The following is a 27,091-nucleotide window of genomic DNA, read 5'->3' on the forward strand; positions in this document are numbered from 1 at the left end:
TCCTTCTTGTAACAAAACAACACATAGCCCAATACCGCTAGCATCGCATTCAAGCTCAAACACTTTATTAAAATCAGGCAATTGCAATAGGGGAGCTTGGGTTAACTTATCTTTCAAAGTGTTGAACGCTACCTCATGCGAATCACTCCAAGCAAATGGCACATCTTTCTTTGTAAGCTCATGTAGAGGCGCTGCAATGGAGCTAAAATCACAAACAAATCTGCGGTAGAAACCGGCAAGTCCAAGAAAGCTCTGAATTTGTGTGACCGTCGTCGGTGTAGGCCACTCCCGAATGGCAGCAATCTTTCTGCTATCCACCTCAATGCCCTGTGGAGTAACAACATAACCAAGAAACGAGACACGTCGTGTGCAAAAGATGCATTTTTCCATGTTAGCAAATAACTGGGCAGCACGCAATGCATCAAAAACAACACTTAAATGTTCCAAATGCTCTTTCTTAGATTTGCTGTAAATAAGGATATCATCAAAATAAACAACCACAAACAATCCTATGAAGGGCCTCAGAACTTCATTCATCACTCGCATAAAAGTGCTGGGAGCATTAGTCAATCCAAACGGCATAACCAACATTTCATATAAACCAAATTTCGTTTTAAAAGTCGTTTTCCATTCATCACCCAGTTTCATTCTAATCTGGTGGTAACCACTACGCAAATCAATCTTAGTGAAAATAATGGCACCACTAAGCTCATCTAGCATATCATCAAGGCATGGTATAGGATATCGATAACGAATACTGATGTTATTAATAGCACGACAGTCTACACACATACGCCATGACCCATCTTTCTTGGGAACAAGTAACACAGGAACAGAGCAAGGGCTAAGAGACTCACGAATGTATCCCTTGTCAAGCAACGCCTGTACCTGGCGCTGAATCTCCTTCATCTCATCCGGATTTGTACGGTACGATGCGCGGTTCGGAAGCTGTGCGTCGGGGATGAGGTCGATCTGGTGCTCAATGCCACGAAGCGGTGGGAGACCCAGTGGTAAGTCTTTGGGAAAGACATCAGCGTACTCCTGCAAAAGGTTAGCAACCATAGGGGGAATAGCCAAAGATGGTGCATCATCAAGTGAAATGAGGACACTAGAGCATACAAGTGCATAGCATGGCAAATGAGCACTGTGTAGATCATCAAAATCAGCACGTGTAGCAAGTAAAACAGGAGCCTTCAACTTGATTTCAGAAGGAACAGAGGGCGATAGATCAAGTTGTTTAGCAGTTATAGCAGCTCGGGCAAGATCATCTTTAACAATTTGTTCAGGTGTCATTGGATGTATAATTATTTTCTGACCCTTAAAAATGAAAGAATAATGATTCGAACGACCATGATGCAAGCTATCAGTATCATATTGCCAAGGTCGACCAAGTAACAAAGAGCATGCTTCCATGGGAATAACATCACAATCAACAAAATCAGAATAAGCACCCATGGAGAAAGGAACACGCACGGAACGTGTGATTTTTATTTTACCACCATCATTAAGCCATTGAATGTGATATGGGTTTGGATGCTTACGAGTGGGTAACGACAACTTTTCGACCAGCATGGTACTCGCCAAATTGTTGCAACTGCCGTTGTCGATAATGATGCGAATTGACCGCTCCTGCACAACACCCTTTGTATGGAACAGAGTGTGTCGCTGATTCTTCTCGGGCAAAGCGACCTGTGTACTAAGAACACGCTGCACAACAAGACTTTCATACCTATCAGCGTCGCCCGGGTTGACATGTACCTCCGCCTAAGCTGCATGGTTAGTGGCAAGTAGTGCATGTTCAATTTGTTCACAATCACTAGCGGAAGAGTACTCACCATCGTCACGAATGAGCAAAGTGCGCTTGTTTGGGCAGTCCCGAATCACATGGCCAAATCCTCTACAACGATGACACTTAATATCCCGTGTACGACCTGTGGGTGGGGCAGTGCTGGCTGGTTTGGTCGTCTTCTCGCGTGTAGTGGTGGACGTGGATGGCGTAGGGGGAACTAGTGCTGAGGTGGATGTCGAGCTTTGTCCTGCAAAAGGGTTAGAATATGGCTTCGAGCGGCGTCCCTGCACTTCACGTTCAGCTTTGCAAGCATATTAAAATAAAGTAGTCATATCATAATATTCCTTATAATCAAGTATATCCTAGATTTCGCGGTTTAAACCACCACGAAAACGTGCCATAGTAGCGTCGTTGTCCTCCAATATTCCACAACGAATCATACCTTTTTGTAACTCCTGGAAATAGTCCTCAACAGATTGAGAACCTTGCTGAAAACGCTGCATTTTATTAAGCAAATCACGAGCATAATACGAAGGCACAAATCGATGTCGCATCGCAGCTTTCAACTGATCCCAAGTGGTTGGAATGGCAGTGGGATGTTTTATTTTATACTCACGCCACCAAATTAAAGCAAAATCAATAAATTCACTAATAGCAGCTTTAACCTGAGAATGTGCAGCAATATCATGGCATGAAATTTTTTGTTCAACCTCTAACTCCCAATCAAGATATGCAGCAGGATCATATTTACCATTAAAAGGTGGAATTTTAAATTTAATCTTAGAAAATAAGTCATTAGGGGGATGACGAACCACACGGCGTGCATGATCACGGCGATCTCCATCGTCCTGCTTAGTGTCACCACCGTAGTCCTGCTCCATCTTTGTGGTCAATGCATCAAGGCGTGCCAGGATGGTGTCGAGTGTGGTGCGAGTCGCCGTTTGAGCAAGGTCAAGCTGGTTGAAACGCTCGGTCACCGAAGTGACCGTTGAATCAAGTCGTTCATGCATCGTCCTAATGTCAGCAGCAAGTCCATCAACTTGTCCCCTTACTTCCAGCAACTAGGCATCCACCATGTCGTGTGCTCCTGCCATAGTTAGCGCAAACACCAAAACACCAAAAGGAGAAAAACCGACGACAACAAGGAAATGGTGGTGACAACTCGCTCAATGGAATGCTGTTATCAAGTCCTTATCCGTTCTTACCAAGCCACAGTGGTGAACTGCAACCAACAGGTGGAACCGGTGAAAGATTGGATGAGCGATTGCCTGGAGAAACAGAAAACTTCTCGTCGTAGAAATATGTGGAGTTTTGGGTAGGCTGCACTCAAATCAAGGATTAGCACGATCAAACAATAATGCGAAGTTGAATTATAGTGCAAAACACGAAACTATATTGCTAGCCACAAGTGCAAAGGACGGATAGAACTAGCAGAATGGCAGTACCGTAAATATTGTACTAGCGAGGCCAAAAAGGCACTAGTAGGAATCACAGGTGATTTTGTTTTTCTTTTTGTATGATTTTTTGATATTTTTCTCAGCACAAGGAGCAACAAAATAGGAGGTACACGAAGTTTCAACTAAAACAAAGTTCAGATGTGCTCTACAGAAAATCATGAAGTTCTCTGAAAAGCGTGCGAGAACTTTGACGAATTTTTTTCTTTATTTTCCTGAATTTTTTTTGACAATTTTATCGAAACCAAACATGTCGTAGGCGAGTTTGGCCGACCTCAGAATGGTGTCAACAAGTTCCTGTAAAAATTTCATATTTTTTGAACAAACGAGCGAAAAGTTATGCTCGTTTTAAGGAAGGTATGTTTAAAACGACCGAGATGAGACAACCGCTTTGTATCCTTTCTCCTTCGTTTTCTTTTTTTTTTGTTTCTGTTTCTTTTGACGTAACCGAAGCAGAAAAACAAGGAAGCGGCGTTGACTCGGTTTGTTTTTTTTCTGTTTTTTTTTTTGACGTAACCGAAGGAGAAAAATAAGGAAGCGACGTTGACTCGGTTTGTGGTGTGATCAAACGGAAAATGGTGGCGGCGCGCTAGGGTTTGAATGGTGGAATAACACAATGCAACCAGCAACAAATGACGTGAAAGCACACAAATTCAACAATGCAGATTATTGAAAGAAAGTGCGAGGCTCAAAAGGGTGCTGGGATAAGGTCTAACCTAAATTTTTATGTAGTTTTGTGGACTGTAGGAGAAAAAAACACTCGATAAACTCACCGATCAACCTGGAAATCTGATACCACTTGATAGAGCTAGAGTGCCCGATCTTTCGGTGAGTGGAGATAATTCCGATTTGGTGGAAGTAGACCCTCACGATCCGACTACGACGAGCGAACCCGAAGCGCCAATGCAATCGCTGAACCAACTCCCAATGGTTACCGACCTTGCTGATGCGAGATCGGCCTGATCACGAAGATCGTTTCCTGTGCGCAATCGAAGAACGAACAAGAAAAAGATGCGAGCAATCTTAATATCACTCGAGGTGGAGTTCTGAATCCCAGAGGACAGCACGTATTTGTGCGTGTTCTGGGGTAGCTAAAGCTAGATGTAAAACAAAACTCAAGTTCTAAATGAAACAGGTCTCTGACTAAATAGAGGAGAGGCGTGAACAGTAGGGCCGACTCCCTAGGCGCCCCATACGGGCCTTCCTGTTGGGCCATCTTCTGGGCCTTCGTTCTTTAACAACATGATGTAGTTCAATTCTCTTGCACGGGCCCGAGTCACTGGCCCAGGTGGAAGGGGTGGCGCCTGGACTGGGGAAGATGGTGCCTAGGCTGGAGAAGGTGCTGCTGGTGTAGATGTACTCGTGTTGGTGTTGATGTCCTCATCAGGAATCCTCTTCCTCCATCAAGTCCCAACGGAAGGGTGATAAGAAGAAGATGAAGAAAGTGGTCTACTACGAGACCGACTCTTCGTCACCCTCCACCTCCGGCTTGGAATCCGCATCCGTCACTTCTAAACGCCATGAGCGCAAGAAGTATAGTAAGATGCCCCTTCGCTATCCTCGCATTTCAAAACGCACTCCATTACTTTCCGTCCCATTAGGCAAACCACCTATGTTTGATGGTGAAGATTATTCTATGTGGAGTGATAAAATGAGGCATCACCTAACCTCACTCGACAAAAGTATATGGGATATTGTTGAGTATGGAGCGCAGGTACCAAAGGAAGGGGACAAGGATTATGATTCGGAGGAGGTCGAACAAATCCAACACTTCAACTCCCAAGCCACTACTATACTCCTTGCCTCTCTAAGTCGAGAGGAGTACAATAAGGTGCAAGGGTTGAAGACTGCCAAAAAGATTTGGGGCATGCTCAAGACCGCGCACGAAGGAGATGAGGTGACCAAGATCACCAAGCGGGAAACGATCGAGGGGGAGCTCGGTCGCTTCTTGCTTCACCAAGGGGAGGAGCCACAAGCCATGTACAACCGGCTCAAGACCTTGGTGAACCAAGTGCGCAACCTCGGGAGCACCAAATGGGATGACCATGAAATGGTCAAGGTTATTCTTAGATCACTCATTTTTCTTAACCCTACACAAGTTCAATTAATTCGTGGTGATCCAAGGTATAAACTAATGTCTCCCGAGGAAGTGATAGGAAAATTTGTGAGCTTTGAATTGATGATCAAAGGCTCCAAGAAAATCATCGAGCAAGGCGCCACCTCAACACCCGAGGTGCAACCCGTCGCATTCAAGGCGACGGAAGAAGAAAAGAAGGATTCTACACCAAGTAGGATTCCCATCGACGCCTCCAAGCTCTACAACGAGGAAATGGCGCTCATCATCAAGAGCTTCCGCCAAATCCTCAAGCAAAGGAGGGGGAAGGATTACAAACCCCGCTCCAAGAAAGTTTGCTACAAATGTGGTAAGCCCGGTCACTTTATCGCTAAATGTCCTTTGTCTAGTGATAGTGACAGGGGCGATGACAAGAAGAGAAAGAGAAGAGAAAAGAAGAGGTACTACAAGAAGAAGGGTGGCGATGCCCATGTTTGCCGGGAGTGGGACTCCGATGAGAGCTCCATCGACTCCTCCTCCGACGAGGACGCCGCAAACATCGCCGTCACCATAGGGCTTCTCTTCCCCAACGTCGACCACAAGTGCCTCATGGCAAAGGACGGTAAAAAGAAGAAGGTAAAATCAAGATCATCCACTAAGTATGCAACCTCTAGTGATGAGGATAATTCTAGTGATGAGGAGGATAACTTGCTCACTCTTTTTGCCAATCTTAACATGCAACAAAAGGAGAAATTAAATGAATTGATTAGTGCTATTCATGAGAAGGATGAACTCTTGGATAACCAAGATGATTTCCTTATTAAGGAAAACAAAAAGCATGTTAAGACTAAAAATGCTTATGCTCAGGAGGTAGAGAAAAATGAAAAATTAACTAGTGAGCTTAGCACTTGCCATGACACTATTTCTAGCCTTAGAAATGAAAATGCCAAATTAATTGCTAAGGTTGAGAAGATAGATGTTTGTGATGATTCAATTGTTAATCTTAAAAATGATAATGCTAGTTTAATTGCTAAGATTGATAAGTTGAATGCATCCCTCACTAGCCTTAAATTTGAGAATGAAAAATTAATTGCTAAGGCTAAAGATTTAAATGTTTGCAATGTTTCCATTTCCAATCTTAGAGATGAGAATGCTATTTTACATGCTAAGATTGTTGAACTAAAAGATTGCAAACCCTCTACATCTACCGTTGAGCATGTTTCTATTTGCACTAGATGTAGAGATGTTAATGTAGATGCTATTCATGATCACCTTGCTTTAATCAAACAACAAAATGATCATATAGCTACATTAACTGCTAAAATCAATGAGCATGACTTAGAAAATGAAAATTTTAAATTTGCTAGAAGCATGCTCTATAGTGGGAGACGCCCTGGGATTAAGAATGGTATTGCCTTCCAAAAGGGAGACAATGTCAAGCTTAATGCCCCTAAAAGATTGTCTAACTTTGTTAAGGGCAAAGCTCCCATGCCTCAGGATAACGAGGGTTACATTTTATACCCTATCAGTTATCCCGAGCACAAAATTAGGAGAATTCACTCTAGGAAGTCTCACTCTGGCTCTCATCATGCTTTTATGTATAAGAGTGAGGCATCTAGTTCTAGGCAATCAACCCGTGCTAAATTGCCTAAGAAGAAAACTCCTATTGCATCAAATGAACCTAATATTTCATTCAAGACTTTTGATGCATCTTATGTTTTAACTAACAAATCAGGCAAAGTAGTTGACAAATATGTTGGGGGCAAACACAAGGGGTCAAAGACTTGTGTTTGGGTACCCAAGGTGCTTGTTTCTAATGTGAAAGGACCCAAGACCGTTTGGGTACCTAAGAACAAGGCCAAAAATTGTTTTGTAGGTTTATGCATCTGGGGGCTCAAGTTGGACCATTGATAGCTGGTGCACAAACTACATGACAGGGGAGAAAAGGATGTTCTCCTCCTACGAGAAAAACCAAGATCCCCAAAGAGCTATCACATTTGGGGATGGAAATCAAGGTTTGGTCAAATTGCAATATCACCTTACCATTCAATTTCCAATGTTTTTCTTGTAGATTCTTTAGATTACAACTTGCTTTCTGTTTCTCAATTATGTAAAATGGGTTACAACTGTCTTTTTACGGATATAGGTGTTACTGTCTTTAGAAGAAGTGATGATTCAGTAGCATTTAAGGGAGTGTTAGAGGGTCAGCTATACTTAGTTGATTTTAATAAAGCTGAACTCGACACTTGCTTAATTGCTAAGACTAACATAGGTTGGCTCTAGCATCGCCGACTAGCCCACGTTGGGATGAAGAATCTTCATAAGCTTTTAAAGGGAGAGCACATTTTGGGACTAACCAATGTTCATTTTGAGAAAGACAGGGTTTGTAGCGCATGTCAAGCAGGGAAGCAAGTTGGTGTTCATCATCCACACAAGAACATCATGACGACCGACAGGCCGCTTGAGTTACTCCACATGGATCTATTCGGCCCGATCGCTTACATAAGCATTGGCGGGAGTAAGTATTGTCTTGTAATTGTGGATGATTATTCTCGCTTCACTTGGGTGTTCTTTTTGCAGGATAAATCTCAAACCCAAGAGGCCTTAAAGGGATTCTTGAGACGGGCTCAAAATGAGTTCGGCTTAAGGATAAAAAAGATTAGAAGCGACAACGAGACAAAGTTCAAGAACTCTCAAATAGAAGGCTTCCTTGAGGATGAGGGCATCAAGCATGAGTTCTCTTCTCCTTACACGCCACAACAAAATGGTGTAGTGGAGAGGAAGAATAGAACTCTATTGGACATGGCAAGGACCATGCTTGATGAGTACAAGACTTTGGACCGGTTTTGGGCGGAAGCAATCAACACCGCTTGCTACGCCATCAACCGTCTCTACCTTCACACCGAATCCTCAAGAAGACATCATATGAACTCCTCACCGGTAAAAAGCCCAATGTTTCATATTTTAGAGTCTTTGGTAGCAAATGCTTTATTCTTGTTAAAAGAGGTAGAAAATCTAAATTTGCTCCTAAGGCTGTAGAAGGCTTTTCACTAGGATATGATTCAAACACAAGGGCATATAGAGTCTTTAACAAGTCCACTGGACTAGTTGAAGTTTCTTGTGACATTGTGTTTGATGAGACTAACGGCTCTCAAGTAGAGCAAGTTGATCTTGATGAGCTAGATGATGAAGAGGCTCCATGCGTCGCGCTAAGGAACATGTTCATTGGGGATGTGTGTCCTAAGGAATTCGAAGAGCCTCCACATGCACAAGATCAACCATCATCTTCCTCAATGCAAGTATCACCACCAACCCAAGATGAGGATCAAGCTCAAGAGGATGAAAATGAAGATCAAGAAGATGAGCCACCTCAAGAGGAGGGCAATGATCAAGGGGGAGATGCTAATGATCAAGACAAGGAAGATGATGAGGGTCCAAGACCGCCTCACCCAAGAGTCCACCAAGCAATACAACGAGATCACCCAGTGAACTCCATCCTCGGCGATATTCATAAGGGGGTAACCACTCGATCTCGTGTTGCTCATTTTTGTGAACATTACTCCTTTGTGTCTTCTATTGAGCCATACAGGGTAGAAGATGCATTAAGGGATTCGGATTGGGTGTTGGCAATGCAAGAGGAACTCAACAACTTCACAAGGAATGAGGTATGGCATTTAGTTCCACGTCCTAATCAAAATGTTGTAGGAACCAAGTGGGTCTTCCGTAACAAGCAAGATGAGCATGGTGTGGTGACAAGGAACAAAGCCCGACTTGTGGCCAAGGGATATTCACAAGTCGAAGGTTTGGATTTTGGTGAAACCTATGCACCCGTAGATAGGCTTGAGTCAATTCGTATATTACTTGCCTATGCTACTTACCATGGCTTTAAGCTTTACCAAATGGACGTGAAAAGTGCCTTCCTCAATGGACCAATCAAGGAGGAGGTCTATGTTGAGCAACCTCCCGGCTTTGAAGATAGTGAGTACCCTAACCATGTCTATAAACTCTCTAAGGCGCTTTATGGGCTCAAGCAAGCCCCAAGAGCATGGTATGAATGCCTAAGAGATTTTCTTATTGCTAATGGCTTCAAAGTCGGCAAAGCCGATCCTACTCTCTTTACTAAAACAATTGCAAATGATTTGTTTGTATGCCAAATTTATGTTGATGATATCATATTTGGGTCTACTAACAAATCTACTTGTGAAGAGTTTAGTAGGATCATGATTCAAAAATTCGAGATGTCTATGATGGGGGAGTTGAAGTACTTCTTAGGATTTTGAAAGTCGCCTAGAGGGGGGGGGTGAATAGGGCGAAACTGAAATTCTCAAAAATAATCACAACTACAAGTCGGGTTAGCGTTAGAAATATAATCAAGTCCGCGAGAGAGGGAGCAAAACAAATCGCAAGCAAATGAGTGTATCACGCGGATTTGTTTTACCGAGGTTCGGTTCTTGCAAACCTACTCCCCGTTGAGGAGGCCACAAAGGCCGGGTCTCTTTCAACCCTTCCCTCTCTCAATCGGTCCCTCGGACCGAGTGAGCTTCTCTTCTCAAATCACTTGGGAATCAAACTTCCCGCAAGGGCCACCACACAATTGGTGCCTCTTGCCTCAATTACAAGTGAGTGTTTGATCACAAGAAAGAATCAAGAGAGAAGGAAGCAATCCAAGCGCAAGAGCTCGAAAAGAACACAAGCAAATCTCTCTCTCTAGTCACTAAGGTGTTGTGTGGAATTTGGAGAGGATTTGATCTCTTTGATGTGTCTAGAATTGAATGCTAGAGCTCTTGTAGTAGTTGGGAAGTGGAAAACTTGGATGCAATGAATGGTGGGGTGGTTGGGGTATTTATAGCCCCAACCACCAAAAGTGGCCGTTGGGAGGCTGTCTGCTCGATGGCGCACCGGACAGTCCGGTGCCCCCTGCCACGTCATCACTGCCGTTGGATTCTGACCGTTGGAGCTTCTGACTTGTGGGCCCGCCTAGGTGTCCGGTGCACACCGGACAGGTACTGTTTGCTGTCCGGTGTGCCAGTATGGGCGCGCCTGACTTCTGCGCGCGCAGAGCGCGCATTAAATGCGCGGCAGAGAGCCGTTGGCGCGGAGGTAGCCGTTGCACTGGAGTCGCACCGGACAGTCCGGTGCACACCGGACAGTCCGGTGAATTTTAGCGGACTAGCCGTTGGAGTTTCCCGAAGCTGGCGAGTTCCTGAGGCCGCTTCTCCATGGCGCACCGGACACTGTCCGGTGTACACCGGACAGTCCGGTGAATTATAGCGCGAGTGCCTCTGGAAATTCCCGAAGGTGGCGAGTTTGAGTCTGAGTCCCCCTGGTGCACCGGACATGTCCGGTGGCACACCGGACAGTCCGGTGCGCCAGACCAGGGGTGCCTTCGGTTGCCCCTTTGCTCCTTTGTTGAATCCAAAACTTGGTCTTTTTATTGGCTGAGTGCGAACCTTTTACACCTGTATAATCTGTACACTTGGGCAAACTAGTTAGTCCAATTATTTGTGTTGGTCAATTCAACCACCAAAATTAATTAGGGACTAGGTGTAAGCCTAATTCCCTTTCAATCTCCCCCTTTTTGGTGATTGATGCCAACACAAACCAAAGCAAATATAGAAGTGCATAATTGAACTAGTTTGCATAAGGTAAGTGTAAAGGTTGCTTGGAATTGAGCCAATATAAATACTTACAAGATATGTATGGATTGTTTCTTTCTTATATAACATTTTGGACCACGTTTGCACCACATGTTTTGTTTTTGCAAATTCTTTTTGTAAATCCATTTCAAGGATCTTTTGCAAATAGTCAAAGGTAAATGAATAAGAGTTTGCAAAGCATTTTCAAGATTTGAAATTTTCTCCCCCTGTTTCAAATGCTTTTCCTTTGACTTAACAAAACTCCCCCTAAAGGAGATCCACCTCTTAGTGTTCAAGAGGGTTTTGATATACATTTTTGAAAAACTAATTTTCTCCTCCTTTTGAACACAATAGGATACCAATTGATGAATACTCTTGGAAAGCACTAAATTTTTGAAATTGGTGGTGGTGCGGTCCTTTTGCTTTGGGCTCATACTTTCTCCCCCTTTGGCATGAATCGCCAAAAACGGAATCATTAGAGCCCATTAAGTACTATCTTCCCCTTTGGTCATAAGTAAATGAGTTAAGATTATACCAAAGACGAAGTCCGGTCCTTTTGCTTTGGGCTTTTACTCTCTCCCCCAAAGACAAGGTCCTTTTCTTGGAGCGATGGCGAAGGATGAGTTACGGAGTGGAAGCCTTTGTCTTTGCCGAAGACTCCAATTCCCTTTCAGTATACCTATGACTTGGTGTGAAATGGACTTGAAAAACACATTAGTCATAGCATATGAAAGAGATATGATCAAAGGTATATAAATGAGCTACGTGTGCAATCTAGCAAAAGAAATTGCGCGAATCAAGAATATTGAGCTCATGCCTAAGTTTGGTAAAAGTTTGTTCATCAAGAGGCTTGGTAAAGATATCGGCTAATTGATCTTTAGTGTTAATATAAGAAATCTCGATATCTCCCTTTTGTTGGTGATCCCTAAGAAAATGATACCGAATGGCTATGTGCTTAGTGCGGCTATGCTCGACGGGATTGTCGGCCATCTTGATTGCACTCTCATTATCACATATCAAAGGAACTTTGGTTAATTTGTAACCGTAGTCCCGCAAGGTTTGCCTCATCCAAAGTAATTGCGCGCAACAATGTCCTGCGGCAATGTACTCGGCTTCGGCGGTTGAAAGAGCGACCGAATTTTGCTTCTTTGAAGCCCAAGACACCAAGGATCTTCCCAAGAACTGGCAAGTCCCCGATGTGCTCTTTCTGTTGATTTTGCACCCTGCCCAATCGGCATCCGAATAACCAATCAAATCAAATGTGGATCCCCGAGGGTACCAAAGCCCAAACTTAGGTGTATAAGCCAAATATCTCAAGATTCGTTTTACGGCCGTAAGGTGTGATTCCTTAGGGTCGGATTGGAATCTTGCACACATGCAAACGGAAAGCATAATGTCCGGTCGAGATGCACATAAATAAAGCAATGAACCAATCATCGACCGGTATACCTTTTGATCCACGGACTTACCTCCCGTGTCGAGGTCGAGATGCCCATTGGTTCCCATGGGTGTCTTGATGGGCTTGGCATCCTTCATCCCAAACTTGTTTAGAATGTCTTGAGTGTACTTCGTTTGGCTAATGAAGGTGCCCTCTTGGAGTTGCTTTACTTGGAATCCTAAGAAATACTTCAACTCCCCCATCATAGACATCTCGAATTTCTGTGTCATGATCCTACTAAATTCCTCACAAGTAGATTCGTTAGTAGACCCAAATATGATATCATCAACATAAATTTGGCATACAAACAAATCATTGTCAAGAGTTTTAGTGAAGAGTGTAGGATCGGCCTTGCCGACTTTGAAGTCATTAGCAATAAGGAAATCTCTAAGGCATTCATACCATGCTCTTGGGGCTTGCTTGAGCCCATAAAGCGCCTTAGAGAGCTTATAGACATGGTTAGGATACTCACTGTCTTCAAAGCCGGGAGGTTGCTCAACATAGACCTCTTCCTTGATTGGTCCGTTGAGGAAGGCACTTTTCACGCCCATTTGATAAAGCTTAAAGCCATGGTAAGTAGCATAGGCCAATAATATGCGAATTGACTCAAGCCTAGCTACGGGTGCATAGGTTTCACCGAAATCCAAACCTTCGACTTGGGAGTATCCCTTGGCCACAAGTCGTGCTTTGTTCCTTGTCACCACACCATGCTCATCTTGCTTGTTGCGGAAGACCCATTTGGTTCCTACAACATTTTGGTTAGGACGTGGAACCAAATGCCATACCTCATTTCTAGTGAAGTTGTTGAGCTCCTCTTGCATCGCCACCACCCAATCCGAATCTTGGAGAGCTTCCTCTACCCTGTGTGGCTCAATAGAGGAAACAAAAGAGTAATGTTCACAAAAATGAGCAACCCGAGATCTAGTAGTTACCCCCTTATGAATGTCGCCGAGGATGGTGTCGATGGGGTGATCTCGTTGGATTGCTTGGTGGACTCTTGGGTGTGGCGGCCTTTGCTCTTCATCCTCCTTGTCTTGATCGTTTACATCTCCCCCTTGATCATTGCCGTCATCTTGAGGTGGCTCATTTGCTTGATCTTCTACTTCATCAACTTGAGCTTCATCCTCATTTTGAGTCGATGGAGATGCTAGCGTGGAGGAGGATGGTTGATCTTGTGCATGTGGAGGCTCTTCGGATTCCTTAGGACACACATCTCCAATGGACATGTTCCTTAGCGCTATGCATGGAGCCTGTTCTTCACCTATCTCATCAAGATCAACTTGCTCTACTTGAGAGCCGTTAGTTTCGTCAAACACAACGTCACAAGAAACTTCAACAAGTCCTGAGGACTTGTTAAAGACTCTATATGCCCTTGTGTTTGAGTCATAACCAAGTAAAAAGCCTTCTACAGTTTTAGGAGCAAATTTAGATTTTCTACCTCTCTTAACAAGAATAAAGCATTTGCTACCAAAAACTCTAAAATAAGAAATATTGGGCTTTTTACCGGTTAGGAGTTCATATGATGTCTTCTTGAGGATTCGGTGAAGATATAACCGGTTGATGGCGTAGCAAGCGGTGTTGACCGCCTCGGCCCAAAACCGATCCGAAGTCTTGTACTCATCAAGCATGGTCCTTGCCATGTCCAATAGAGTTCGATTCTTCCTCTCCACTACTCCATTTTGTTGTGGAGTGTAGGGAGAAGAGAACTCATGCTTGATGCCTTCCTCCTCAAGGAAGCCTTCAATTTGAGAGTTCTTGAACTCCGTCCCGTTGTCGCTTCTAATTTTCTTGATCCTTAAGCCGAACTCATTTTGAGCCCGTCTCACGAATCCCTTTAAGGTCTCTTGGGTTTGAGATTTTTCCTGCAAAAAGAACACCCAAGTGAAGCGAGAATAATCATCCACAATAACTAGACAGTACTTACTCCCGCCGATGCTTATGTAAGCAATCGGGCCGAATAGGTCCATGTGTAGGAGCTCCAGTGGCCTATCGGTCGTCATGGTGTTTTTGTGTGGGTGATGGGTACCAACTTGCTTCCCTGCCTGGCATGCGCTACAAATCCTGTCTTTCTCAAAATGAACATTTGTTAATCCTAAAATGTGTTCTCCCTTTAGAAGCTTATGAAGATTCTTCATTCCAACATGGGCTAGTCGGCGGTGCCAGAGCCAACCCAAGTTAGTCTTAGCAACCAAGCAAGTGTCGAGTTCAGCTCTATCAAAATCTACCAAGTATAGCTGACCCTCTAACACTCCCTTAAATGCTATTGAATCATCACTTCTTCTAAAGACAGTAACACCTACATCAGTGAATACACAGTTGTAGCCCATTTGACATAATTGAGAAACGGAAAGCAAATTGTAATCTAATGAATCAACAAGAAAAACATTGGAAATGGAATGGTCAGGTGAAATAGCAATTTTACCCAAACCTTTGACCAAACCTTGATTTCCATCCCCGAATGTAATCGCTCTTTGGGGATCTTGGTTTTTCTCATATGAGGAGAACATCTTCTTCTCCCCTGTCATGTGGTTTGTGCACCCGCTGTCGAGTATCCAACTTGAGCCCCCAGATGCATAAACCTACAAAACAATTTTAGTTCTTGACTTTAGGTACCCAAACGGTTTTGGGTCCTTTGGCATTAGACACAAGAACTTTGGGTACCCAAACACAAGTCTTAGAGCCCTTGTGTTTGCCCCCAACAAACTTGGCAACTACCTTGCCGGATTTGTTAGTAAGCACATATGAAGCATCAAAAGTTCTAAATGAAATAGCATGATCATTTGATGCATTAGGAGTTTTCTTCTTAGGCAACTTAGCACGGGTTGGTTGCCTAGAGCTAGATGTCTCACCCTTATACATAAAAGCATGATTAGGGCCAGAATGAGACTTCCTAGAGTGAATTCTCCTAATTTTGCTCTCGGGATAACCGGCAGGGTATAAAATGTAACCCTCGTTATCCTGAGGCATGGGAGCCTTACCCTTAACAAAATTAGACAATCTTTTAGGAGGGGCACTAATTTTGACATTGTCTCCCCTTTGGTAGCCAATGCCATCCTTAATGCTAGGGCGTCTCCCATTATAAAGCATGCTACGATCAAATTTAAATTTCTCATTTTCTAAGTTGTGCTCGGCAATTTTAGCATCTAGTTTTGCTATATGATCATTTTGTTGTTTAATTAAAGCCATATGATCATGAATAGCATCAATATCAACATTTCTACATCTAGTACAAATAGTGACATGCTCAATGGTAGATGTAGATGGTTTGCAAGAATTAAGTTCAACAATCTTAGCACGAAGTATATCATTTTTATCTCTAAGATCGGCAATTGTAACTTTGCAAACATCAAAATCTTTAGCCTTAGCAATCAAATTTTCATTCTCTAATCTAAGGCTAGCAAGAGAAATGTTTAATTCTTCAATCTTAGCAAGCAAATCATCATTATTATCTCTAGGATTGGGAATTAAAACATTACAAACATGAGAATCAACCTTAGCATTTAAACTAGCATTTTCATTTCTAAGGTTGTCAATCATCTCACGGCAAGTGCTTAGCTCACTAGACAATTTTTCACATTTTTCAACTTGTAGAGCGTAAGCATTTTTAACCTTAACATGTTTCTTATTTTCCTTGATTAGGAAGTCCTCTTGAGAGTCCAAGAGATCATCCTTTTCATGGATGGCACTAATTAGCTCATTTAATTTTTCTTTTTGTTCCATGTTAAGATTGGCAAAAAGGATACGCAAATTATCTTCCTCACCACTAGCATTATCATCACTAGACGATTCATATTTGGTGGAGGAGTTGGATTTAACCTTCTTCCTTTTGCCGTCCTTTGCCATGAGGCACTTGTGGCCGACGTTGGGGAAGAGGAGTCCCTTGGTGACGGCGATGTTGGCGGCGTCCTCGTCGTCAGAGGAGTCGCTAGAGCTTTCGTCGGAGTCCCACTCCCGACAAACATGGGCATTGCCGCCCTTCTTCTTGTAGTACCTCTTCTTCTCCTTTCTTCTCCCCTTCTTGTCGTCGCCCCTGTCACTATCACTTGATAATGGACATTTAGCAATAAAGTGACCGGGCTTACCACATTTGTAGCAAACCTTCTTGGAGCGGGACTTGTAGTCTTTCTCTCTCCTTTGCTTGAGGATTTGGCGGAAGCTCTTGATGACGAGCGCCATTTCCTCATTGTCGAGCTTGGAGGCGTCTATTGGTTGTCGACTTGGTGTAGACTCCTCCTTCTCCTCCGTTGCCTTGAATGCAACGGGTTGAGCTTCGGATGTGGTGGCATCATCAAGCTCGTTGATCTTCCTCGAGCCTTCGATCATGCACTCAAAACTCACAAAATTCCCGATAACTTCCTCGGGGGTCATTTTAGTATATCTAGGATTACCACGGATCAATTGTACTTGAGTAGGATTAAGGAAAATAAGAGATCTTAGAATAACCTTAACCATCTCGTGGTCATCCCACTTTACGCTCCCGAGGTTGCGCACTTGATTCACCAAGGTCTTGAGCCGGTTGTACATGTGTTGTGGCTCCTCCCCTTTGCGAAGCCGGAACCGACCGAGCTCCCCCTCGATCGTTTCCCGCTTGGTGATCTTAGTGAGCTCGTCTCCCTCGTGCGCGGTTTTGAGCACATCCCAAATCTCCTTGGCGCTCTTCAACCCTTGTACTTTGTTATACTCCTCTCTACTTAGAGAGGCGAGGAGTATTGTTGTTGCTTGAGAGTTGAAGTGCTCGATTTGGGCCACCTCATCCTCATCATAGTTCTCATCCCCTACCGACGGTACCTGTGCACCAAACTCAACAACATCCCATATACCTTTGTGGAGCGAGGTTAGATGAAATCGCATTAAATCGCTCCACCTAGCGTAATCTTCACCATCAAAAGTTGGTGGTTTGCCTAATGGGACGGAAAGTAAAGGTGTATGTTTGGAAATGCGAGGGTAGCGTAGGGGGATCTTACTATACTTCTTGCGCTCTTGGCGCTTAGAAGTGACGGAGGGCGCATCGGAGTCGGAGGTCGATGTTGATGAAGTGTCGGTCTCGTAGTAGACCACTTTCCTCATCCTCTTGTGCTTGTCGCTTTTCCGATGCGGCCTGTGGGAAGAAGATTTTTCCTTCTTCTCTTTGTGGTGAGAAGAGGAAGACTTTTTCTCCTTCCGTTTGGAGGAGTCCTTCTTCTTCTCCTTCCTCTTGGTGCGGGACTCTTCCGATGAAGTGCTCCCGTGGCTTGTAGTGGGCTTTTCGCCGGTCTCCATCTCCTTCTTGGCGTGATCTCCCGACATCACTTCGAGCGGTTAGGCTCTAATGAAGCACCGGGCTCTGATACCAATTGAAAGTCGCCTAGAGGGGGGTGAATAGGGCGAAACTGAAATTCTCAAAAATAATCACAACTACAAGCCGGGTTAGCGTTAGAAATATAATCAAGTCCGCGAGAGAGGGAGCAAAACAAATCGCAAGCAAATGAGTGTGTCACGCGGATTTGTTTTACCGAGGTTCGGTTCTTGCAAACCTACTCCCCGTTGAGGAGGCCACAAAGGCCGGGTCTCTTTCAACCCTTCCCTCTCTCAATCGGTCCCTCGGACCGAGTGAGCTTCTCTTCTCAAATCACTTGGGAATCAAACTTCCCGCAAGGGCCACCACACAATTGGTGCCTCTTGCCTCAATTACAAGTGAGTGTTTGATCACAAGAAAGAATCAAGAGAGAAGGAAGCAATCCAAGCGCAAGAGCTCGAAAAGAACACAAGCAAATCTCTCTCTCTAGTCACTAAGGTGTTGTGTGGAATTTGGAGAGGATTTGATCTCTTTGATGTGTCTAGAATTGAATGCTAGAGCTCTTGTAGTAGTTGGGAAGTGGAAAACTTGGATGCAATGAATGGTGGGGTGGTTGGGGTATTTATAGCCCCAACCACCAAAAGTGGCCGTTGGGAGGCTGTCTGCTCGATGGCGCACCGGACAGTCCGGTGCACACCGGACAGTCCGGTGCCCCCTGCCACGTCATCACTGCCGTTGGATTCTGACCGTTGGAGCTTCTGACTTGTGGGCCCGCCTAGGTGTCCGGTGCACACCGGACATGTACTGTTTGCTGTCCGGTGTGCCAGTATGGGCGCGCCTGACTTCTGCGCGCGCAGAGCGCGCATTAAATGCGCGGCAGAGAGCCGTTGGCACGGAGGTAGCCGTTGCACTGGAGTCGCACCGGACAGTCCGGTGCACACCGGACAGTCCGGTGAATTTTAGCGGACTAGCCGTTGGAGTTTCCCGAAGCTGGCGAGTTCCTGAGGCCGCTTCTCCATGGCGCACCGGACACTGTCCGGTGTACACCGGACAGTCCAGTGAATTATAGCGTGAGTGCCTCTGGAAATTCCCGAAGGTGGCGAGTTTGAGTCTGAGTCCCCCTGGTGCACCGGACATGTCCGGTGGCACACCGGACAGTCCGGTGCGCCAGACCAGGGGTGCCTTCGGTTGCCCCTTTGCTCCTTTGTTGAATCCAAAACTTGGTCTTTTTATTGGCTGAGTGCGAACCTTTTACACCTGTATAATCTGTACACTTGGGCAAACTAGTTAGTCCAATTATTTGTGTTGGTCAATTCAACCACCAAAATTAATTAGGGACTAGGTGTAAGCCTAATTCCCTTTCAGATTTCAAGTCAAGCAACTCCAAGAGGGCACCTTCATTAGCAAAACGAAGTACATTCAAGACATTGTTACCAAGTTTGGGATGAAGGATGCCAAGCCCATCAAGACACCCATGGGAACTAATGGACATCTCGACCTCGACACGGGAGGTAAATCCGTAGATCAAAAGGTATACTGGTCGATGATAGATTCTTTACTCTATTTATGTGCATCTCGACCGGATATTATGCTTTTCGTATGCATGTGTGCAAGATTCCAAGCCGATCCTAAGGAAGTTCACCTTAGGGCCGTAAAACAAATCTTGAGATATTTAGTTTATACTCCTAAGTTTGGCTTGTGGTACCCCAGGGGATCCACTTTTGATTTAATTGGACATTCCGATGCTGATTGGGCAGGGTGTAAGATTGATAGAAAGAACACATCAGGGACTTGCCAGTTCTTGGGAAGATCTCTGGTGTCTTGGGCTTCAAAGAAGCAAAATTCTGTAGCTCTTTCTACCGCCGAAGCCGAGTATATTGTCGCAGGCCATTGTTGCGCGCAATTGCTTTGGATGAGGCAAACCCTTAGGGACTATGGTTACAAATTAACCAAAGTTCCTCTCCTATGTGATAATGAGAGTGCAATCCACATGGCGGATAATCCCGTTGAGCATAGCCGCACTAAACACATAGCCATTCGGTATTACTTTTTGAGGGATCACCAACACAAGGGGGATATCCAGATTGCATATATTAACACCAAAGAACAATTAGCCGATATCTTTACCAAGCCACTAGATGAGAAAACTTTTACTAAACTAAGGCATGAGCTAAATATTCTTGATTCTAGGAATTTTGATTGATGTTTTGCACACATAGCTCATTTATATACCTTTGATCATCTCTTTCATGTACTATGACTAATGTGTTCTTCAAGTGCATTTTATGCTAAGTCATAGATTGAAAGGGGAAATGGAGTCTTCGGCGAAGACAAGGCTTCCACTCCACTCCATCAAATTATTCATCCTTCGCTGTCGCTCCACAACGCTCTCCAAATTGGTTTAATCTTCACTCCTATATTATTTACCAAAGGGGGAGAAAGATTGAAAAAGGGCTTATATTTCACTCACAAGTATCCGTTTTTGGCGATTCATGCCAAAGGGGAGAAAGTATTAGCCCAAAGCAAAAGGACCGCACCACCACCCATTTCAAAAATTTGTAGTCTTTCAATTTGTATTAAAGAAGTGTTTTTAAAGAATTTCAAATTGGTATCTTATTTTTGATATAATTTCAAATTGGTATACCCTCTTCAAAATTAAAACCCTCTTGAACACTAAGAGGAGGATTTCATTAAGGGGGAGTTTTGTTTAGTCAAAGGAAAAGCATTTGAAACAGGGGGAGAAAATTTCAAATCTTGAAAATGCTTCTCAAAATCTTATTCATTTACCTTTGACTATTTGCAAAAAGACTTTGAAAAGAATTTACAAAAGAATTTGCAAAAATAAAACAAGTGGTGCAAGCGTGGTCCAAAATTTTAATAAGAAGAAAGCCATTCATGCATATCTAGCAGAAATAAGTATTGGTTTCATTCCAAGCAACCTTTGCACTTACCTTATGCAAACTAGTTCAATTCTGCACTTTTATATTTGCTTTGGTTTGTGTTGGCATCAATCACCAAAAAGGGGGAGATTGAAAGGGAAATAGGCTTACACCTTTTCCTAAATGATTTTGGTGGTTGAATTGCCCAACACAAACAATTGGACTAACTAGTTTGCTCTAGATTATAAGTTTTATAGGTGCCAAAGGTTCACAACAAACCAATAAAAAGACCAAGAAAAGGGTTCAAATAAAGAGAGCAAAAGACAACCCGAAGGCTGCATTGGTCTGGCACACCGGACTGTCCGGTGCACCAGGGAGCTCAACTCCAAACTGCTCAGCTTCGGGAATTCGGGAGGCCGCTCCGCTATAATTCATCGAACTGTCCGGTGCACCAAGTGGAGCAACGGCCCCAAGCGCCAACGGTCGTCTGCAACGGTACAGGAACAGTGAACAGTGTTCACTGCGCGCGCAGAAGTCAGAGCAGGCGTCAGAAGGCGCACCGGACAGTGAACAATGACTGTCCGATGCACCACCGGACTGTCTGGTGGCCCACCTGTCAGAAGCTCCAACGGTCGGAACCCAACGGCCTGGTGACGTGGCTGGCGCACAAACCGGACTGTCCGGTGCGCCATACGACAGCAACCTCCACCAACGGTCATTTTGGTGGTTGGGGCTATAAATACCCCCCAACCACCACACTTCAATGCATCCAAGTTTTCAGCCATCAAACCTCATACAAGAGCTCTAGACTTCATTCAAAGACACAATCAAAGAGATCAAATTCTCTCCCAAGTCCGGAATCACTCCAAACAAATTAGTGACTAGAGAGAGACATTTGTGTTCATTTGAGCTCTTGCGCTTGGATTGCTTTTCTTCTTCCTTCTTTCTTGTTCCCAAGATCATTGTAATCAAATCAAGAGACACCAATTGTTTGGTGGTCCTTGTGGGGACTTGGTGTCCCGTTTGATTGAGAAGAGAAGCTCACTCGGTTTAGGTGAGCGTTTGAGAGAGGGAAAGGGTTGAAAGAGACCCGGTCTTTGTGACCACCTCAACGAGGAGTAGGTTTGCAAGAACCGAACCTCGGTAAAACAAATCACTGTGTCATCCGCTCTTATTCGTTTGTGATTTGTTTTCGCCCTCTCTTTCGGACTCGTTTCTATTTCTAACGCTAACCCCGGCTTGTAGTGTGTGCTTAAGTTTGTAGATTTTAGATTTGCCTATTCACCCCCCCCTCTAGGCGACTTTTAACTAGCCACCATGAAATTCTCTCAGATGAATTGAGGCATCCAAGTCGAATAGATTTTCATAGCCTCACCCGACCACCACCGGACTTTGCATTGGTACCCGCGTGGAGGGATTGGAGCTATCCCAATGTTACACCCCCACCACTAATATGTTAGTGGGGCATCGTACCTACTAAGAAATACAAGGACCAAAAGGCTAGAGGATGCACCCACCACATCAATGAGGACCAACACGGAACCACCTCGATGATAGTCACACAACTCCGACACTACCATGAGTATGGAAGATCCACAAACACTGAGCACACTGATGAAGTTTGTCTTCATGTGGTCAAGTTGCAAATAGTATGGTGGACCTTCGCCACCCACCACTCATCTGATAATGTAGGTGAGTATGTCCTTAGGCTGATTCTAGTAGCTTCCAGATGTGCATATGCAAATTAGTTGAACTCCACGTCTTCAAATGGTCGGTTGGGTGGGTATATATGGGGCCCCAAGCCTAAAAAAGTTGTAAGAAGGAAGCAGTCTTTTCTGTGTCACACCGGACTGGTCCAATATGCCAATTGTGTACATCGAACCTAGTCAGGTGCCCTTCCACGACAACTAGTCATGACTATTCTAGCAGATTTTTTGTTCCTCGCCAGAGGTCCGGTGTGCACCAAACTAGTCATGTGACTGCCACGTTAGATGGTCGTTGGAACTAACTGTTGTTGGCCATTGAGCCTCAGGGTCCGGTGTGCCACTATTGTACACCAAATGGTCCAATGCACTTGCAGACTCAACGTGAATGTTTGGTCTGGTGACTTGGTCCGACCAACCTCCAGACGGTCTGGTGCACCCAGAAACAACCTAGTCTTCTGATCTTCATGTTTCTTCACTTGGGCTTTAATTGTATTGTGTCTTGGACTCTTGCTTGATGTTGATAAGTCTTTGATGGGTCTTCTAATGTCTTATTTGATGTGTAGATTTCTCAATGACCCAGTACAATTCCACTATGTATCATTTGAACTAGAAGCATAAATATTAGCAAACACATTAGTGAAAGATTATACTGATCATCAAGCACTAAAATACTTAGGGTATGTTTGGTTGCATACCTAACGTGCCACGCCTAAGGTTAGCACCCTGCCACACCTGTGGTGTGCCTAAGACGCCTAAGGTTAGGCCTCTGTTTGGTTTATCTCCACGCCTAAGGTTAGGCACACCTATAAATGTGTGGCGGCTGTTTGGATTACTACCACAGCTAAGGTTAGGCACACCATTAAATGTGCGACACTGTTTGGCTTATTGCCTAACTCAATTCATGCCACACTTTTTAAATAGAACTAACAATTCACAAATAGTGCAAGATGTTCTCCTTGTGGGTGCAGGTCATGCTAGAAAGTGGCCAGGGGTGTTGCTGTGTCACATGAGCAATCACAGAAGCACTATGCTACCACAACCACTAGCACTATGCTATCACAAGTACTATGCCAGAAAGGCAGCAAAAAGTCTACCAATCACAGAAGCACCGAGCTTATGAAACAACACACAAAATTTAGGCTAACAGCCTCCAAAAGGTCTCACTTTCACTGGAAGCATTAGAGAAAAATCTGACACTACTAGAACATTTGCAGTGCGGAATTCGAGAGAGCAAAAATTATTACAGTCCAATGCCTTCCTTGCTTTGTAGAGATTCTAGAATTGAAAAAGGTACTAGTGCTATGCACTATGCTCATTGGTACCCTCAAAGTTAAAAACCAACAAAAAGAGCAATGTAACAACAGTCACAACCACCAGCCATCTCCATCAATTGTCATGCATCAACCTAGAACAAATGCAAAAGAACCAACTATCACACCATTCATCTCCTGCATGGATCATCCTGCTACAATTGCAAAATATATTAAATTATTATAAGCATAAACAATAGAGACATAATGATAGAAAGTACAAAAAATTATCTAGCCGATTCACAGGTCGAAATCACTCAGATGCTTTAGTACCCATGACTCAAATGTCATGTCAAATGCAACAGATAAGAAACCACGCATACACTTTTGATATTTGTGTGCTAGATACTCCCTTCGTTTCGTTTTAGTTGTCGCTGGATAGTGCAAAATTGAACTATCTAGTGACAACTAAAAAGAAACGGAGGGAGTATGTTCCTACTTTCAACTTTTGATCAGTAGTAATTGTCATATTCTCAAGCCTTTGCCACAACATTGCATCAGGGTTAACAAAAAGGCATAGGCGCTGGAGGTGGTGGCTTCTTGAGATCATTTTGAAGTTCTACAAAAGTAGCACTGAGTTCATCTACTACCTTTGTTGTGCGATTTTTTGGTTCCACATTCCTCTTGGCTAGTACTCCCTCTCCTTGTGAGTGCTTCAGTCTAGAACTTGATGAGCTATGATCAACACTTTGAGATGGATGATGATTGGGAGATGGTAAAGTGTCAGAGTCATCACCTGCATCTGAACAGTTCTTTAAACACATATGTAAAGTCCATTAAATGCCTGTTCTATCGTTGTCCTAAGAGAAGAGTGTCGAAGGTTGAACAGTTCTTTTGGATTCTTTGACCACCTAGCACCCTGAAACTCCTTAAGATGGTACCGAACACTCCTATATGGAGGTAATATGCGAGGTCGTGCTCCATAGCCCGCATCTGCTAGAAAAGAAATAACCTACAATTGGAGTTAACCAAAATTAGCTAGTCATTTTACAAGCTAAAAATGGGTAAGTCGTGTGTCTTGTCTACTACCATCGGGAATTTTTAAGCCCGAGGGACGTGACAATGCATCTTGGAGCACAAATGAGTCATGAGCTGATCCTTCCTATCTGGACAACGCATATGTAAACCTAAGATCAAAATCCACGGTAGCTAACCCATTCTGTGTTGGCTAGTGTTTTCTACCTCTAAACCCTATCCTGCATATAAATGGGGACCCATGCCGGTACATGTGTGCCATCCAGTGCACCTACACATCTCTATTAAACAGATCTAACGGCTTTCGGACCCAGTGCAACTATCATGAGCTGACCAGCGCAACACACCAGATCCAATGGCTTCTACGCGATGGCTTCCAGATCCAATAGTTTCTTTGTTTGATAATGCTCGGAGGGGATGAGAAGAATATAAGGGATCGTAAGGGGATGTTGACCATGCTTGGAGGAAACGACAAGCGGATTCGGCGCCTGCACGGGAGGATCTCCTAGCGGAGCACTGATCTGGAGTGGGGGTCCGGCTGCGCCACCGACGTGTGAGGAGATCGAGGGCGGCCGTCGGCTTCGTGCTCTCAGAGAGGAGTGCGGGCGTCAGGAGAGAAGTGCGGCGTGTTGGGGTGCTGTGGCAGTCGATTCGAGCGCCCTAGGTGTGGCGTAAAATTCTGTGGCAAAATTAAAAAATATTGCCAAACTTTTTATGGTCACTTATGTACACAATTATGGCATGCCTAACTTGAGGTTGTGGCAGCTGGGCAGTGAACCAAACATACCCTTAATCAAATGAACCGAGATGTACATTTTCCGCTCATATATATCAAGGGCCCGTTCTAAGTTTGCCCTACAACATAAGACTCCAAAATTTTCAGGATGGGCACCGGTCAGACCGGATCGCCGTGTGGCAATGCCGGCAGCGGCCTTGAACGGGACTGGGCGCGAGCGGGGTGGTGGCACTCCCTTCCCTTCCCGGCCTGACCGACGAAAGAGACGCTGACGTGGTACGGTTCACTGGTTCCACTGTCGCCGTCGGTGAGCGTTAGTTGCGGCAGTCCAACCAACCACGGCCTTCGTCTTCGTGGGAGCAAGTCAATGATTGGCACGGCCACGAGGACCGCGGGAAGAGGCCGCCGCGCCACCAACCGCGCACGCATTGCATGCCGCTGCTACGCGATTTTTGCCTAGCTCGTTATTAAACGATTTGAGATTATAGTATATTATTATTTGCTCAGTCAGCAGCAGCACCCCACGGTCGGCTTGTGATTGATTAGCTGGACCTTTTTTAGGATTTAGACAGGTTGCGGTATATAAAGCATAGTAGGAACACTGACTGATATCGACGACAGAAAAATTCATATCATATATATGGTATTTTGAAAATGAACTTCTGTTCTTTAATTATGTACTAGAAAACTGTACGCTTGTTTCGCGTACCAGCGACTTGTGCCAGGAATTTAGCGGTGGATTCGGCAAAATTCGGCACATGTTGACAAGCGTATAATAATAATGGTGACCTGCCCAACAAACTCTACCGTTTCATGGAGTGCGGTGGTGGCGGCCACCGTACAGGTCGCGCGTCCGGCCGGGCGCCGCTGCCGTTTGTTTGATGGAGTGCGGTGTCGGCGGCTCAAAAGTATATTTCGTGTATTTCTGTACATCAAATTATTTATGAATATATTATTATTTATTGTGCAGCGTGATTTGAACAAAATACAAATACAACCTATCAAAACAACTTAATTTTTAGTAACTAAATTACGTTTACCGATAAAGAAAATAATAGAAAACTGATCGATTTTCAGCGAATCTCAGCGAGGAAAACATAAAACCGAGATTTTGAATGTAAGGGCTAATTTGAAAATCCTATTTTTCTAAAAAAATCATTTTTCTAATGAAAATTACTTTATTTTTTATTGGAAAAATGAAAATTCTTTTATAAAATAGAGTTCTCAAACTAGTCCTAAAAATACAAATCGCTCCAAAAAAAAATGTTCGGGCGGTTTTCATTTTTTTTCGTCCTCGGCCCTCGGCGGTCCAAACGGGATGGCCATCCGTGGTCATTCAATTCTATTTTACGCTGAAGATGTCGCCAAGGCATGGAGTTGAAAAAAAAATGGTTTGCCGAACTTCAATGACCTTTTTAGCTTTTCTAACACAAAATCCACCAAACTCACAACTCTCTACCCTGCTGAATGTTGGCACGTGTACTGTTGACCCTGACGGCGTGGGCCCGCACCGACTGCTGCGTTAACCGCGTGCCAAACCGAAGCACAATCTGCGAGGAGCCCTTAAAAAAGAAGACCACACCAGGCTTCTCTCTACGCCGCCGCTGCGCTTGCGCTCCTCACACACAAACCGCAAGAAGACAAGAACCCGATCCGCCGGCTCGCCGGTCACCATGGAGCACTACGAGCGGCTTGGCAAGATCGGAGAAGGCACGTCGGGGATCGTCTACAAGGCCCGCGACCGGCGCACCGGCGAGACCGTCGCCATCAAGCGCCTCCGCGCCGGCGCCGGCAACGGCGAGGGCGACGCGTTCGAAAAGACGTTCCGCCGCGAGGTGCG

Source organism: Zea mays, chromosome 3 (assembly GCF_902167145.1).
Source record: "Zea mays cultivar B73 chromosome 3, Zm-B73-REFERENCE-NAM-5.0, whole genome shotgun sequence".
Taxonomy (NCBI): Eukaryota; Viridiplantae; Streptophyta; class Magnoliopsida; order Poales; family Poaceae; genus Zea; species Zea mays.